The following is a 19,644-nucleotide window of genomic DNA, read 5'->3' on the forward strand; positions in this document are numbered from 1 at the left end:
TTTAATAAGAACAATCAAAGTGGCATTTACATACCTGGATGAAGAAATGGGTGAGGAAAATCCTAATCACCCTGATAAAGACCATGATTGGAATATGCTGCAACGAATATGGTCACCAAGTACAAAAAAAATGTATAAAAAAACTTGAAAGAATACAAAAGAGGCAATCACAAAACTGGCACCAACACTCTCAAAAAAACTATCATATGAAGAGAGACTACAAAAACTTAAAAAACTACAGACACTAGAGCAAAGAAGAGAGAGAGGAGATTTGATAGCTATTTACAGAATCATGAAAGGGCAAAGAAATTACTGATAGAGAGAATCTGAATACATTGGGAAATGACAGAAATACAAGAGGGACCCGGAAAGACAAATAAAAAAAAAGACAGCTATAGAAGAGATTTGAAAAAGAACAGCTTTCCTCACAGAAGCATTTAGACAGTTGGAACAAGTTAGATGAGAAAGTGGTGTGTGCACAAAACAATACATGAATTTAAAAAATAGTTTAGATAAAATGAGATATGAAGGTACGAGTACCACCACGAGCATAGCTCGCCCCTTCCCGTAAAATACAACTAGGTTAAATACAACTAGGTAAATACACTTTCAACCGCATGGACGGCTTGAAGAACGTTCTGAAAAAAAAGTGCAAATTGTGGATCCCAACGCAAAGAAGAAGTGCCTTTTTGTATTTTGCAGGGTGGGGGGAAATTGCCTTCGTGGGGTAGTGGGAAAGTAAGGAAAGAGGAGAAGGGGAGGGATTGCTGGAAAATGGAAGGTAATTGGAGAAGGTAGAGGACATTGTCCAAATAACGGTCCGCCGTAAAGTAGACAAAAGAACACAAGACGAGCTGGAGGACGACGACGATGTCTAAATAAGAATGTAAAAGGATTAGAAGAAATAGATAGGAACAATACAGTAGAAAGTGATGAGAACTATTTTCAAGGGATTTAAAGAGAAGTGGGGGGGGCGGACACAGAACCCCCCCGACTGACAAGACTAGAGAAGAAGGTTTGATAAGGTGATCGTGGACTTGGAGAGTAGGTTAGAGTGACATATGAAACAGCCATTTTACAAAAGGGTTGAAAGGATTGGAAGAAACTGGAAAAGGCGAATAAAAAACTTAACCTGATGAAATAGAAGACCTAAAAAGACAGTTAAAAAGAGGTAAAGGTGGAGAATGAGGAATTGAAGAAGAAATAGTAAAGAAAACAGGAAGAAACGATAGCTAAAGAAAGTAAAAATTGGAAGAAAAACCCCAAGAAGGAAATAAGGTTTCATTCACTGAACATAGTCAAACAGCAATTGCAAAGAAACATAATGAAGACTCAGTTAATTAAAGTGATGAGAACAAAAGAGAATATAGTAAGGGATTTAGCCAGACAAGAAGAAATGTATAAATTAATATTAGGAATGGAAGAGAAACACAAACACAGATAGAAACCAACAAGAATCAAAGAGGAAAATGAAAAAGTAAGCCAATTACTAGAATCAGTTCAGGAAGATGAACTCAGAAATTATGAAACAAATCGAAGAAGGAAATTTAGACTCGGGAAAAGTATAGCACAGACAAGACCAGACCAATTAAGATTAAATTCATAGTCACAAACAACGGCAGAGAATCTATCTTATCCAAAACAGGGAAAACTAGCAAACAACGTGAACAATACAAATAAGATATGGATAAAAAGAGAAATGAATAAAGAGGAAAGAGAGGAAGAAAAGCAGAAAAAGGACTGGAAGCCTAAGACTAAAAAAACGAGAACAGGAATAACGGAGTCAGAGAAAGAGGAGATTCCTATTGGAGAGTAGTGAACATGAAACTAAGGTAGTTCGACATACAAAAGAAAAACATAAGGGAAACAGGAGAGAACACAATGGAAGTGCAGGAAAACGCTAAGAGTGTCTTACACAACAATATAGATGGAGATTTAATAACAAGATTGAATGAGCTGAAGGGATTATTTGAAAGAAAAAGAACCGGACATAATGGGAATTGTAGAAGAAACAAAATTAAAAGGCCCACTTTACCACCCAACAGTGTAGGATCATGATGCATACAATTATCTGGGATTAGAAACAGCAGAGAAAAAGCAAGGGGGTGGAGTTATGTTCCTTGATCTAAGAAGGATATAAACGTGAAAGGTGGTCATATATGGAAAGAATACAGTAGAGATTGAATATGAATAGAAGTGGAAGAACAGAGATAAGAAGAGCAGAAAATTTGTGATCAATTATGTGCCTCCGCAAAAAACAGCCTCATGGGAAAGGAGAGTGAATATAAAAGGCTATGTTAGAGGACACAAAGATAGCATTAACTAAAATATTGGAAGACGGAGGAAGAATAGTTATGATGGGCGACTTTAATTGCAAAGAAAATCTGGCTGGGCAAGAAATGACAAGTAAAGAGTGGTGATGAACTCATGGGGAAATGCTCTACTTGAGATGGATTACTGACCATTCAATGGACACAATGGATACAAGAGAACACTAGGTATAGGAAATGAAGAAGAACTCATCGAGGGCTAGACTTAATACATTACATCTGAACTAGACAATCAGTGGACAAGAATTGAATATAAAACACCACATAGGTAGAAAAAGTGACCACATATTGGATTGAACATGGAAACTTAATGAAGAAAAATATATGAAAAGAAATGAACAATATAGAAAAGGAAAGAATGATGTATGAAAAAACACACTTTGATAAAATAAGAGAATTCTTCCAACAAGAAAACTGGGAAGAAATATAACAAAGAAGAAAACAATCAGTGGAAGAGAAATGGAATTATTTTGGACAAAAATTTACAAAAAGGAGTGGAAAAAGTATGTACCCTCAAGACAAAAACAAGAAAATGGGAAATATGTTAAAATGCTGGTTACACAACAAAAGTTGTAGGGAGTTAAAAAGACAAAAGGAGACAAAGCCTGGACCAGATGCGAAAAAAGACAGAAGATCCTGAAAAATGGAAAATATATAACTGGTTATAGAAATGAAATAATGTACAAAAGTGCAGAGAGGAAAAAAGAAAATATGAAAAAGATGTTATAGAAAAGTGTAAAAGATCAACCAAAACCTAATTCTACAACGATTTTGTAAACAATAAAACCTGAAAAACAAACAAGACTTGGAGAAAATTTAAGACAAGGAGGAGTTGGAATACACTGAGAGAAATGGGAAATGGCAGAAATTATGAACAAACATTTTAAATCAGTGTTTACAAGGAAAAATATACAACCTGAAGAGATTGAGTGGAAAGAAAAAGTCCCCCCTATGGAAGAAAATAGAAGGTAACAAAGAATGAAATATTGACCACACTTGGGTAATTTTGATGTTCAGAAAATCGCATGGGCCAGATGAAATAGCAAACTGGATTCCTGAATAGAATGCAGGAATGGAACTGGCAGACAAAATACCATAGCATAATCAAGCAGTTCCTTAAAAGAATAGGAAAAGTTCCAGAAGATTGGAAAAAAGCATAATATAGTACCTATAATATAAAGGAGAAATAAAGAAGAACCTACCAACTATAGACCAGTCTCTTTCTAACAAGTACAATAGCAAAAATTTGTGAAAGAATTATCAACAAGGTAGATGGGTAAAATTACTGGAAAAAAAACAACGTAACTAAATCCAAGGGCAATTTGGATTCAGACAAGGACGATCATGCGTCACCAAATTTAATATGTTTCTATTCAAGGCTAATAGATATAATACAAGAAAGAGAATGGATGGGCTGATTGTGCATTTCTAGACCTAAAAAAAGCTTTGACAAAGTACCACATAAGAAGTTGCTTAAGAAATTAGAATATGAAGGAGGAATACAAGGTAAATTGCTAAACTGGGATGGAAGACTTTTTGCAAGAAAAGAAAAATGAGAAGTAGTGATAAGAGATCAGCACTCAAAATGGAATGAAGTAAACTAAGCGGTGTCCCGCAGGGAACAGTTTTCTGGCCCCAATAATGTTTGCTATATATATTAATGATATGGATGAAGGAATTGAAAGCTATATGAGCTTCTTTGTAGATGATGCAAAACTACTGAAAAGAGTGAAAACTGGAAGAAGATTGTGAATCACTACAGAGAGATCTAAATAAAGTACAAGAATGGAGTAGGAAGTGGGAGATGGAGTTCAATACAAAAAAGTGTAGTATAATGGAGTTTGGAAAAAGCAAAAACAGAATAACAGGATCATATAATTTGGGAGAAGAAGGAATAAAAAAAAGTAGAAAATGAGAAGGACCTGGGAGTCATTGTTATGAATAATATGTCACCTGAGAAACATATAAATAAGATTTTTGGAGAAACTTATAATTTAATAAGAACAATCAAAGTGGCATTTACATACCTGGATGAAGAAATGGTGAGGAAAATCCTAATCACCCTGATAAGACCAAGATTGGAATATGCACGCAACGATATGGTCACCAAGTACAAAAGAATGTATAAAAAAACTTTAAAGAATACAAAGAGCAATCAAAAAACTGGCAACAACACTATAAAAACTATCATATGAAGAGAGACATACAAAAACTTAAACTACAGACACTAGAGCAAAGAAGAGAGAGAGGAGATTTGATAGCTATTTACAGAATCATGAAAGGCATAGAAATTACTGATAGAGAGAATCTGATAAAATGGGATGACAGAAATACAAGAGGACACGGAAATAAAATAAAAAAAGACAGCTATAGAAGAGATTTGAAAAAGAACAGCTTTCCTCACAGAGTAATAGACAGTTGGAACAAGTTAGATGAGAAAGTGGTGTGTGCAAAAACAATACATGAATTTAAAAATAGTTTAGATAAAATGAGATATGAAGACGGTACCCCACGAGCATAGCTCCCCTTCCCGTAAAATACAACTAGGTAAATACAACTAGGTAAATACACACACACACTTCAGCGAATGGACGGCTTGGATGACGTTCTGAAGAAAAGTGAAGTCTGTGGATCCCAACGCAAAGAGAAGTGCCTAGTGTTTTTGCAGGGTGGGGGGGAAATTGCTCGTGGAGTAGTGGGAACGTAGGGAAAGAGGAAAAAGGGAGGGATTACTGAGGGAAATGGAAGGAAATGAGGAGGGAGTAGACTTTGCCCAGCCAGACAAGCGGAAGGTAAACAAGAGACTGAGTGAGGATCAAATGTCTAATAAAAATGTAAAGATTAGAAGTATAGAGAGGAGCAATACAGAAGAAAGTGACGAGAATATGTTCCAGGGATTTAAAGAGGGTGGGGGGGACACAACCCCCCCCCCCCGACTGATAAGACTAGAGGAGAGAGTTGATAAGGTGATCGAGGACTTGGAACGTAAGTTAGGTAATGTAGACTCCATTTTCCAGAGAATTGAAAGGTTGGAACAACTAGAGAAGGCTAACAGAAGCTTAACTGAAGAAATAGAGGACCTAAAAAGACAGTTAGGAAATGTAAAGGAGGAGAATGAGAAATTGAAGAAGAATAGTAATGAAAATAGAGAGAAAATAGCTACAGAAGCTAAAAATTGGAGAATAACTCAAGAAGGGAATAAGGTTTCATTCACTGACATAGTCAAACAGCAATTGAAAGAACATAATGAAGACTCAGTTATTAAAGTGATGAGACAGAAGGAGAATATAGTAAGAGAATTAGCTGACAAAAAGAAATGTATAATTATATTAGGAATGGAAGAGAAACATAACCCGGATAGAACCGCAAGAATCAAGGAGGAAAATGAAAGAGTAAGCATTTTATTAAAATTAGTCCAGGAAGATGAACCAGAAATTATAAAGGAAATTGAGGAAAAATTCAGACTCGGAAAATATAGTACAGATAAGACCAGACCAATTAAGATTAAATTCAGGTCACAAACAACGGCAGAGAAAATTCTATCCAAGACAGGGAAACTAGCAACAAATGATCAATATAAAAAGGTATGGATAAAAAGAGAAATGAATAAGGAGGAAAGAGAGGCAGAAAAGCAGAAAAGAATTGAAGCTAAGGCAAAAAACGGGGAAAGAACGGAGTCAGAGAAAGAGAGATTCTATTGGAGAGTAGTGAACATGAAAATAAAGCAGTTCGACATACTAAAGAAAAACATAAGGGAAACAGAGAACACAATGGAAGTGGCAGAAAACTAAGAGTGTCTTACACAAATATAGATGGATTGATAACAGGATTGAATGAACTGAATGATTATTTGAAAGAAAAAGAACCGGACATAATGGGAATTGTAGAAACAAAATTAAAAGGCCCACTACCACCCAACAGTGTAGGACATGATACATACAATTATTGGATTAGAAACAGAGAGAAAAAACAAGAGGGTGGAGTTATGTTCCTGACTAAGAAGGATATAAACGTGAAAGGTGTCATATATGGAAAGAATACAGTAGAGATGATTATGATAGAAGTGGAAGACCGAGATAAGAAGAGCAGAAAATTTGTGATCAATTATGTGCCTCCGAAAACAGCCTCATGGGAGGAGAGTGAACATAAAAGTATGTTAGAGGACACAAAGATAGCATTAACTAAAATAATGGAAGACGGAGGAAGAATAGTTATGATGGGCGACTTTAATTGCAAAGAAATCTGCTGGGAAGAAATGACAGTAAAGAGTGGTGATGACTCATGGGGAAATGCTCTACTTGAGATGATTACTGACCATTCAATGACACAATGGATACAAGAGAACACTAGGTATAGAAATGAAGAAGAACCATCGAGGCTAGACTTAATAATTACATCTGAACCTAGAATAGTGGACAAGATTGAATATAAAACACCAATAGGTAAAAGTGACCACATATTGATTGAACTGGAACTTAATGAAGAAAAATATATGAAAAGAAATGAACAATATAGAAAAGGAAGAATGATGTATGAAAAAACAAACTTTGATAAAATAAGAGAATTCTTTCAACAAGAAAACTGGGAAGAAATATACAAAGAAGAAACATCAGTGGAAAAGAAATGGAATATTTTGACAAGAATTCACAAAAAAGGAGTGGAAAAGTATGTCCCAAGACAAAAACAAGAAAAAGAATATGTAAAATGCTGGTACAACAAAAGTTGTAGGGAGTTAAAGACAAAAGAGACAAAGCCTGGACCAGATGGAAAAAAAGACAGAAGACCTGAAAAATGGAAAATATATACTGGTTATAGAAATGAATATGTACAAAAGTGCAGAGAGGAAAAAAGAAAATATGAAAAAGATGTTATAGAAAAGTGTAAAGATCAACCAAAACTATTCTACAGATTTGTAAACAATAAACTGAAAAACAAACAAGACTTGGAGAAATTGAGACAAGGAGGAGTTGAATACACTGAGGAAATGGAAATGGCAGAAATTATGAACAAACATTTTAAATCAGTGTTTACAAGGGAAAATATACAACCTGAAGAGATTGAGTGGAAAGAAAAAGTCCCCCATATGGAAGAAATAGAAGTAAAAAATAATGAAATATTGAAACACTTGGGTAATTTTGATGTCAGAAAATCGCATGGGCCAGATGAAATAGCAAACTGGATTCTGAAAGAATGCAGGAATGAACTGGCAGACAAAATACATAGCATAATAAGCAGTTCCTTAAAAGAAGGAAAAGTTCCAGAGATTGGAAAAAAGCAAATATAGTACCTATATATAAAGGAGGAAATAAAGAAGAACCTAACAACTATAGACCAGTCTCTCTAACAAGTACAAAAGCAAAAATTTGTGAAAGAATTATCAAAAGTAGATGGGTAAAATACTTGGAAAAAAAACAACGTACTAAATCCAAGGCAATTTGGATTCAGACAAGGACGGTCATGCGTCACCAATTTAATATGTTTCTATTCAAGGCTAATAGATATAATACAAGAAAGAGATGGATGGCTGATTGTGCATTTCTAGACCTAAAAAAGCTTTTGACAAAGTACCACATAAGAAGTTGATTAAGAAATTAGAATATGAAGGAGGAATACAAGGTAAATTGCTAAATTGGATGGAAGACTTTTTGCAAGAAAGAAAAATGAGAGTAGTGATAAGAGATCAGCACTCAAAATGGAATGAAGTAATAAGCGGTGTCCCGCAGGAAACAGTTCTGGCCCCAATAATGTTTGCTATATATATTAATGATATGGATGAAGGAATTGAAAGCTATATGAGCTTCTTTGCAGATGATGCAAAACTACTGAAAAGAGTGAAAACTGAAGAAGATTGTGAATCACTACAGAGAGATCTAAATAAAGTACAAGAATGGAGTAGGAAGTGGGAGATGGAGTTCAATACAAAAAAGTGTAGTATAATGGAATTTGGAAAAAGCAAAAACAGAATAACAGGATCATATAATTTGGGAGAAGAAGGAATAAAAAAAGTAGAAAATGAGAAGGACCTGGGAGTCATTGTTATGAATAATATGTCACCTGAGAAACATATAAATAAGATTTTTGGAGAAACTTATAATTTAATAAGAACAATCAAAGTGGCATTTACATACCTGGATGAAGAAATGGTGAGGAAAATCCTAATCACCCTGATAAGACCAAGATTGGAATATGCAGCAACGATATGGTCACCAAGTACAAAAAAATGTATAAAAAAACTTGAAAGAATACAAAGAGCAATCACAAAACTGGCACCAACACTCTCAAAACTATCATATGAAGAGAGACTACAAAAACTTAAACTACAGACACTAGAGCAAAGAAGAGAGAGAGGAGATTTGATAGCTATTTACAGAATCATGAAAGGCATAGAAATTACTGATAGAGAGAATCTGATAAAATGGGATGACAGAAATACAAGAGGACACGGAAATAAAATAAAAAAAGACAGCTATAGAAGAGATTTGAAAAAGAACAGCTTTCCTCACAGAGTAATAGACAGTTGGAACAAGTTAGATGAGAAAGTGGTGTGTGCAAAAACAATACATGAATTTAAAAATAGTTTAGATAAAATGAGATATGAAGACGGGACACTACGAGCATAGCTCCCCTTCCCGTAAAGTACAACTAGGTAAATACAACTAGGTAAATACACACACACGCACACACTTTCAACGAACGGACGGCTTGAAGAACGTTCTGAAGAAAAGTGCCGATTGTGGATCCCAACGCAAAGAGAAGTGCCTTTTTGTATTTGCAGGGTGGGGGGAAATTGCTCGTGGGGTAGTGGGAAAGTAAGGAAAGAGGAGAGGGGGAGGGATTGCTGGGGAAATGGAAGGTAATGAAGAGGTGGAGGAATTGGCCCTGACGGGCCGCCGAAAGGTGGACAAACGACCACAAGACGAGCTGGATGATGACGACATGTCCAATAGGAATGTGAAGATTAGAGGTATAGATAGGAGCAATATAGTAGAAAGTGATGAGAATATTTTCAAGGGATTTAAAGAGGGGGGGGGGGACACAACCCCCCCCCCCCCGACTGACAAGACTAGAAGAGAAGGTCGATAAGATGAACGAGGACTTGGAGCGTAGGTTCGGTAATATTGACAGTATGATACGAAGAATTGAAAAATTGGAAGAACTAGAGAGGGCGAACAAAAACTTAACTAAGGAAATTGAAGAATTAAAACAACAGTTAAAAGAAGTAAAAGATGAGAATAAAGTCTTAAAGGAGAATAATATGGAGAACAAGGAGGGTTGGAAAAAAATTCAAGAAAATAGCAAGGTTGCATTCACTGACATAATCAGACAGCAAATGAATGAACAAACTGAAAACTCAGTTATTAAAGTGATGAGACAGAAGGAGAATATAGTAAGAGACTTAGCAGACAAAAAGAAATGTATAATTATATTAGGAATGGAAAAGAAACATAACCCAGATAGAACCACAAGAATCAAAGAGGAAAATGAGCCAATTACTAGAATCAGTTCAGGAAGATGAACCAGAAATTATGAAACAAATCGAAGAGAAATTTAGACTCGGAAAGTATAGCACAGACAAGACCAGACCAATTAAGATTAAATTCAAGTCACAAACAACGGCAGAGAATATCTTATCCAAAACAGGGAAACTAGCAACAAGTGAACAATACAAAAAGATATGGATAAAAAGAGAAATGAATAAAGAGGAAAGAGAGGAAGAAAAGCAGAAAAGACTGGAAGCTAAGGCAAAAAACGAGAGCAGAACGGAGTCAGAGAAAGAGAGATTCTATTGGAGAGTAGTGAACATGAAACTAAGGAAGTTCGACATACAAAAGAAAAACATAAGGGAAACAGAGAACACAATGGAAGTGGCAGAAAACTAAGAGTGTCTTACACAAATATAGATGGATTGATAACAGGATTGAATGAGCTGAATGATTATTTGAAAGAAAAAGAACCAGACATAATGGGAATTGTAGAAACAAAATTAAAAGGCCCACTACCACCCAACAGTGTAGGACATGATGCATACAATTATTGGATTAGAAACAGAGAGAAAAAGCAAGGGGGTGGAGTTATGTTCCTGACTAAGAAGGATATAAACGTGAAAGGTGTCATATATGGAAAGAATACAGTAGAGATGATTATGATAGAAGTGGAAGACAGAGATAAGAAGAGCAGAAAATTTGTGATCAATTATGTGCCTCCAAAAACAGCCTCATGGGAGGAGAGTGAACATAAAAGTATGTTAGAGGACACAAAGATAACATTAAATAAGATAATGGAAGATGGAGGAAGAATAGTTATGATGGGCGACTTTAATTGCAAAGAAATCTGCTGGGAAGAAATGACAGTAAAGGGTGGAGATGACTCATGGGGAAATGCTCTACTTGAGATGATTATTGACCACACAATGACACAATGGATACAAGAGAACACTAGGTATAGAAATGAAGAAGAACCATCGAGACTAGACTTATTAATTACATCTGAACCTAGAATAGTGGACAAGATTGAATATAAAACACCAATAGGTAAAAGTGACCACATATTGATTGAACTGGAACTTAATGAAGAAAAATATATGAAAAGAAATGAACAATATAGAAAAGGAAGAATGATGTATGAAAAAACAAACTTTGATAAAATAAGAGAATTCTTTCAACAAGAAAACTGGGAAGAAATATACAAAGAAGAAACATCAGTGGAAAAGAAATGGAATATTTTGACAAGAATTTACAAAAAAGGAGTGGAAAAGTATGTCCCAAGACAAAAACAAGAAAAAGAATATGTAAAATGCTGGTACAACAAAAGTTGTAGGGAGTTAAAAGACAAAAGAGACAAAGCCTGGACCAGATGGAAAAAAGACAGAAAACCTGAAAAATTGAAAATATATACCAGTTATAGAAATGAATATGTACAAACATGCAGAGAGGAAAAGAGAAAATATGAAAAAGACGTCATAGAAAAATGTAAAGATCAACCAAAACTATTCTACAGATTTGTAAACAATAAACTGAAAAACAAACAGGACTTGGAGAAATTAAGACAAGGGGGAGTTGAATACACTGAGGAAATGGAAATGGCGGAAATTATGAACAAACATTTTAAATCAGTGTTTACAAGGGAGAACATACAACCTGAAGAGATTGAATGGAAAGAGAAAGTCCCCCCTATAGAAAAAATAGAAGTATCAAAGAATGAAATATTGATACAATTGAGTAATCTTGATGTCAGAAAATCACATGGACCAGATGAAATAGCAAACTGGATTCTGAAAGAATTCAGGAATGAACTGGCAGACAAAATACATAGCATAATAAGCAGTTCCTTAAAAGAAGGAAAAGTTCCAGAAGATTGGAAAAAAGCAAATATAGTACCTATATATAAAGGAGGAAATAAAGAAGAACCTACCAACTATAGACCAGTCTCTCTAACAAGTACAATAGCAAAAATTTGTGAAAGAATTATCAAAAATAGATGGGTAAAATACTTGGAAAAAAACAACGTACTAAATCCAAGGCAATTTGGATTCAGACAAGGACGATCATGCGTCACCAATTTAATATGCTTCTATTCAAGGCTAATAGATATAATACAAGAAAGAGATGGATGGGCTGATTGTGCGTTTCTAGACCTAAAAAAAGCTTTTGACAAAGTACCACATAAGAAGTTGCTTAAGAAAATAGAATCTGAAGGAGGAATACAGGGCAAATTACTAAATTGGATGGAAGACTTTTTGCAAGAAAGAAAAATGAGAGTAGTGATAAGAAACCAGCACTCAAAATGGAATGAAGTAATAAGCGGTGTCCCGCAGGGAACAGTTCTGGCCCCAATAATGTTTGCTATATATATTAATGATATGGATGAAGGAATTGAGAGCTATATGAGCTTCTTTGCAGACGATGCAAAACTACTGAAAAGAGTGAAAACTGAAGAAGATTGTGAATCACTACAGAGAGATCTAAATAAAGTACAGGAATGGAGTAAGAAGTGGGAGATGGAGTTCAGTACAAAAAAGTGCAGTATAATGGAATTTGGAAAAAGCAAAAACAGAATAACAGGATCATATAATTTGGGAGAAGAAGGAATAAAAAAAGTAGAAAATGAGAAGGACCTGGGAGTCATTGTTATGAATAATATGTCACCTGAAAAACATATAAATAAGATTTTTGGAGAAACTTATAATTTAATAAGAACAATCAAAGTGGCATTTACATACCTGGATGAAGAAATGGTGAGGAAAATCCTAATCACCCTGATAAGACCAAGATTAGAATATGCAGCAACGATATGGTCACCAAGTACAAAAAAATGTATAAAAAAACTTGAAAGAATACAAAGAGCAATCACAAAACTGGCACCAACACTCTCAAAACTATCATATGAAGAGAGACTACAAAAACTTAAACTACAGACACTAGAGCAAAGAAGAGAGAGAGGAGATTTGATAGCTATTTACAGAATCATGAAAGGCATAGAAATTACTGATAGAGAGAATCTGATAAAATGGGAGGACAGAAATACAAGAGGACACGGAAAGAAAATAAAAAAAGACAGCTATAGAAGAGATTTGAAAAAGAACAGCTTTCCTCACAGAGTAATAGACAGTTGGAACAAGTTAGATGAGAAAGTGGTGTGTGCAAAAACAATACATGAATTTAAAAATAGTTTAGATAAAATGAGATATGAAGACGGGACCCCACGAGCATAGCTCCCCTTCCCGTAAAATACAACTAGGTAAATACAACTAGGTAAATACACACACACACACACACACACACACTTCAACGAATGGACGGCTTAGAAGACGTTCTGAAGAAAAGTGAAGTCTGTGGATCCCAACGCAAAGAGAAGTGCCTAGTGTTTTTGCAGGGTGGGGGGGAAATTGCTCGTGGAGTAGTGGGAACGTAGGGAAAGAGGAAAAGGGGAGGGATTACTGAGGGAAATGGAAGGAAATGAGGAGGGAGTAGACTTTGCCCAGCCAGACAAGCGGAAGGTAAACAAAAGACTTAGCGAGGATCAAATGTCTAATAAAAATGTAAAGATTAGAAGTATAGAGAGGAGCAATACAGAAGAAAGTGACGAGAATATGTTCCAGGGATTTAAAGAGGGTGGGGGGGACACAACCCCCCCCCCCCGACTGATAAGACTAGAGGAGAGAGTTGATAAGGTGATCGAGGACTTGGAGCGTAAGTTAGGTAATGTAGACTCCATTTTCCAAAGAATTGAAAGGTTGGAACACCTAGAGAAGGCTAACAGAAACTTAACTGAAGAAATAGAGGACCTAAAAAGACAGTTAGGAAATGTAAAGGAGGAGAATGAGAAATTGAAGAAGAATAGTAATGAAAACAGAGAGAAAATAGCTACAGAAGCTAAAAATTGGAGAATAACTCAAGAAGGGAATAAGGTTTCATTCACTGACATAGTCAAACAGCAATTGAAAGAACATAATGAAGACTCAGTTATTAAAGTGATGAGACAGAAGGAGAATATAGTAAGAGAATTAGCTGACAAAAAGAAATGTATAATTATATTAGGAATGGAAGAGAAACATAACCCAGATAGAACCGCAAGAATCAAGGAGGAAAATGAAAGAGTAAGCAGTTTATTAAAATTAGTCCAGGAAGATGAACCAGAAATTATAAAGGAAATTGAGGAAAAATTCAGACTCGGAAAATATAGTACAGATAAGACCAGACCAATTAAGATTAAATTCAGGTCACAAACAACAGCAGAGAAAATTCTATCCAAGACAGGGAAACTAGCAACAAATGATCAATATAAAAAGGTATGGATAAAAAGAGAAATGAATAAAGAGGAAAGAGAGGAAGAAAAGCAGAAAAGACTGGAAGCTAAGGCAAAAAACGAGAACAGAACGGAGTCAGAGAAAGAGAGATTCTATTGGAGAGTAGTGAACATGAAAATAAAGCAGTTCGACATACTAAAGAAAAACATAAGGGAAACAGAGAATACAATGGAAGTGGCAGAAAACTAAGAGTGTCTTACACAAATATAGATGGATTGATAACAGGATTGAATGAACTGAATGATTATTTGAAAGAAAAAGAACCGGACATAATGGGAATTGTAGAAACAAAATTAAAAGGCCCACTACCACCCAACAGTGTAGGACATGATACATACAATTATTGGATTAGAAACAGAGAGAAAAAACAAGGGGGTGGAGTTATGTTCCTGACTAAGAAGGATATAAACGTGAAAGGTGTCATATATGGAAAGAATACAGTAGAGATGATTATGATAGAAGTGGAAGACCGAGATAAGAAGAGCAGAAAATTTGTGATCAATTATGTGCCTCCGAAAACAGCCTCATGGGAGGAGAGTGAACATAAAAGTATGTTAGAGGACACAAAGATAGCATTAACTAAAATAATGGAAGACGGAGGAAGAATAGTTATGATGGGCGACTTTAATTGCAAAGAAATCTGCTGGGAAGAAATGACAGTAAAGAGTGGTGATGACTCATGGGGAAATGCTCTACTTGAGATGATTACTGACCATTCAATGACACAATGGATACAAGAGAACACTAGGTATAGAAATGAAGAAGAACCATCGAGGCTAGACTTAATAATTACATCTGAACCTAGAATAGTGGACAAGATTGAATATAAAACACCAATAGGTAAAAGTGACCACATATTGATTGAACTGGAACTTAATGAAGAAAAATATATGAAAAGAAATGAACAATATAGAAAAGGAAGAATGATGTATGAAAAAACAAACTTTGATAAAATAAGAGAATTCTTTCAACAAGAAAACTGGGAAGAAATATACAAAGAAGAAACAACAGTGGAAGAGAAATGGAATATTTTGACAAAAATTTACAAAAAAGGAGTGGAAAAGTATGTCCCAAGACAAAAACAAGAAAAAGAATATGTAAAATGCTGGTACAACAAAAGTTGTAGGGAGTTAAAAGACAAAAGAGACAAAGCCTGGACCAGATGGAAAAAAGACAGAAGACCTGAAAAATGGAAAATATATACTGGTTATAGAAATGAATATGTACAAAAGTGCAGAGAGGAAAAAAGAAAATATGAAAAAGATGTTATAGAAAAGTGTAAAGATCAACCAAAACTATTCTACAGATTTGTAAACAATAAACTGAAAAACAAACAAGACTTAGAGAAATTAAGACAAGGAGGAGTTGAATACACTGAGGAAATGGAAATGGCAGAAATTATGAACAAACATTTTAAATCAGTGTTTACAAGGGAAAATATACAACCTGAAGAGATTGAGTGGAAGGAAAAAGTCCCCCCTATGGAAGAAATAGAAGTAACAAAGAATGAAATATTGACACACTTGGGTAATTTTGATGTCAGAAAATCGCATGGGCCAGATGAAATAGCAAACTGGATTCTGAAAGAATGCAGGAATGAACTGGCAGACAAAATACATAGCATAATAAGCAGTTCCAGAAGATTGGAAAAAAGCAAATATAGTACCTATATATAAAGGAGGAAATAAAGAAGAACCTACCAACTATAGACCAGTCTCTCTAACAAGTACAATAGCAAAAATATGTGAAAGAATTATCAAAAGTAGATGGGTAAAATACTTGGAAAAAAACAACGTACTAAATCCAAGGCAATTTGGATTCAGACAAGGACGATCATGCGTCACCAATTTAATATGTTTCTATTCAAGGCTAATAGATATAATACAAGAAAGAGATGGATGGGCTGATTGTGCATTTCTAGACCTAAAAAAAGCTTTTGACAAAGTACCACATAAGAAGTTGATTAAGAAATTAGAATATGAAGGAGGAATACAAGGTAAATTGCTAAATTGGATGGAAGACTTTTTGCAAGAAAGAAAAATGAGAGTAGTGATAAGAGATCAGCACTCAAAATGGAATGAAGTAATAAGCGGTGTCCCGCAGGGAACAGTTCTGGCCCCAATAATGTTTGCTATATATATTAATGATATGGATGAAGGAATTGAAAGCTATATGAGCTTCTTTGCAGATGATGCAAAATTACTGAAAAGAGTGAAAACTGAAGAAGATTGTGAATCACTACAGAGAGATCTAAATAAAGTACAAGAATGGAGTAGGAAGTGGGAGATGGAGTTCAATACAAAAAAGTGTAGTATAATGGAATTTGGAAAAAGCAAAAACAGAATAACAGGATCATATAATTTGGGAGAAGAAGGAATAAAAAAAGTAGAAAATGAGAAGGACCTGGGAGTCATTGTTATGAATAATATGTCACCTGAGAAACATATAAATAAGATTTTTGGAGAAACTTATAATTTAATAAGAACAATCAAAGTGGCATTTACATACCTGGATGAAGAAATGGTGAGGAAAATCCTAATCACCCTGATAAGACCAAGATTGGAATATGCAGCAACGATATGGTCACCAAGTACAAAAAAATGTATAAAAAAACTTGAAAGAATACAAATAGGCAATTACAAAATTGGCACCAACACTCTCAAAACTATCATATGAAGAGAGACTACAAAAACTTAAACTACAGACACTAGAGCAAAGAAGAGAGAGAGGAGATTTGATAGCTATTTACAGAATCATGAAAGGCATAGAAATTACTGATAGAGAGAATCTGATAAAATGGGATGACAGAAATACAAGAGGACACGGAAAGAAAATAAAAAAAGACAGCTATAGAAGAGATTTTAAAAAGAACAGCTTTCCTCACAGAGCAATAGACAGTTGGAACAAGTTAGATGAGAAAGTGGTGTGTGCAAAAACAATACATGAATTTAAAAATAGTTTAGATAAAATGAGATATGAAGACGGGACCCCACGAGCATAGCTCCCCTTCCCGTAAAATACAACTAGGTAAATACAACTAGGTAAATACACACACACACACACACACTTCAACTAACGGACGGCTTAGAAGACGTTCTGAAGAAAATTGAAGTTGCTTGGATCCAAACGCAAAGAGAAGTGCCTATTGTATTTACAGGGTGGGGGGAAATTGCTCGTGGGGTAGTGGGAAAGTAGGGAAAAAGGAGAAGGGGAGGGATTGCTGAGGGAAATGGAAGGAAATGAGGAAGGTGAGGAGTTGGCCCAGACAGACAGGCGAAAGGTAAACAAACGGCACCCCGACCAGCTGAGCGACGATGAAGTGTCTAATAAAAAATGTAAAGATTAGAAGTATAGATAAGAGCAATACAGTAGAAAGTACAATAGCAAACATTTGTGAAAGAATTGTCAAAAATAGATGGGTAAAATATTTAGAAAAAAAAAATGTGCTCAATCCAAGGCAATTTGGATTCAGACAAGGACAATCATGCGTCACCAATTTAATATGTTTCTATTCAAGACTAATAGATATAATACAAGAAAGAGATGGATGGGCTGATTGTGCATTTCTAGACCTAAAAAAAGCTTTTGACAAAGTACCACATAAGAAGTTGATTAAGAAATTAGAAACTGAAGGAGGAATATAGGGCAAACTGCTAAATTGGATGGAAGACTTTTTGCAAGAAAGAAAAATGAGAGTAGTGATAAGCGGCAAACACTCAAAATGGGATGAAGTAATAAGCGGTGTTCCACAAGGAACAGTTCTGGACCCAATAATGTTTGCTATATATATTAATGATATGGATGAAGGAATTGAAAGCTATATGAGCTTTTTTGCAGATGATGCAAAACTATTGAAAAAAGTGAACTCGGAAGAAGATTGTAAATCACTACAAAGAGATCTAAATAAAGTACAGGAATGGAGTAGGAAGTGGGAGATGGAGTTCAATACAAAAAAGTGTAGTATAATGGAATTTGGAAAAAGCAAAAACAGAATAACAGGATCTTATAAATTGGGAGAAGAAGGAATAAAAAAAGTAGAAAATGAGAAGGACCTGGGAGTCATTATTATGAATAATATGTCACCTGAAAAACATATAAATAAGATTTTTGGAGAAACCTATAATTTGATAAGAACAATCAAAGTGGCATTTACATACCTGGATGAAGAAATGGTGAGGAAAATCCTAATCACTCTGATAAGACCAAGATTGGAATATGCAGCAACGATATGGTCACCAAGTGCAAAAAAAAAAAATTATAAAAAAAAACTTGAAAGAATACAAAGAGCAATTACAAAATTGGCACCAACACTCTCAAAACTATCATATGAAGAGAGACTAGCAAAACTTGAACTACAGACACTAGAGCAAAGAAGAGAGAGAGGAGATTTGATAGCTGTTTACAGAATCCTGAAAGGCATAGAAATTACTGATAGAAAGAATCTGATAAAATGGGATGACAGAAATACAAGAGGACATGGAAAAAAAAAAGACAGCTATAGAAGAGATGTGAAAAAGGACAGCTTTCCTCACAGAGTAATAGACAGTTGGAACAAGTTAGATGAGAAAGTGGTGTGTGCAAAAACAATATATGAATTTAAAAATAGTTTAGATAAAATGAGATACGAAAACGGGACACCACGAGCATAGCTCCCCTTCCCGTAAAATACAACTAGGTAAAACACACACACACACACACACACACACACACACACACACACACACTTTCAACGAACGGACGGCTTGAAGAACGCTCTGAAGAAAAGTGAAGATTGTGGATCCCAACGCAAAGAGAAGTGCCTTTTTGTATTTGCAGGGTGGGGGGAAATTGCTCGTGGGGTAGTGGGAAAGTAAGGAAAGAGGAGAGGGGGAGGGATTGCTGGGGAAATGGAAGGTAATGAGGAGGTGGAGGAAATGGCCCTGACGGGCCATGTCTAATAGGAATGTGAAGATTAGAGGTATAGATAGGAGCAATATAGCAGAAAGTGATGAGAATATTTTCAAGGGATTTAAAGAGAGTGGGGGGGACACAACCCCCCCCCCCCGACTGACAAGACTAGAGAAGAAGGTTGATAAGGTGATCGAGGACTTGGAGAGTAGGTTAGGTCATATGAACACCATTTTACAAAGGGTTGAAAGATTGGAAGAACTGGAAAAGGCGAATAAAAACTTAACTGATGAAATAGAAGAACTAAAAAGACAGTTAAGAGAGGTAAAGGGGGAGAATGAGGAATTGAAGAAGAATAGTAAAGAAAACAGAGAAACGATAGCTAAAGAAAGTAAAAATTGGAAGAAAACCCAAGAAGGAAATAAGATTTCATTCACTGACATAGTCAAACAGCAATTGAAAGAACATACTGAAGACTCAGTTATTAAAGTGATGAGACAAAAGGAGAATATAGTAAGGGATTTAGCAGACAAGAAGAAATGTATAATTATATTAGGAATGGAAGAGAAACACAACACAGATAGAACCACAAGAATCAAAGAGGAAAATGAAAAAGTAAGC

Source organism: Oratosquilla oratoria, chromosome 3, assembly GCF_046742065.1.
Source record: "Oratosquilla oratoria isolate Oo_2021 chromosome 3, ASM4674206v1, whole genome shotgun sequence".
Lineage (NCBI taxonomy): Eukaryota > Metazoa > Arthropoda > Malacostraca > Stomatopoda > Squillidae > Oratosquilla > Oratosquilla oratoria.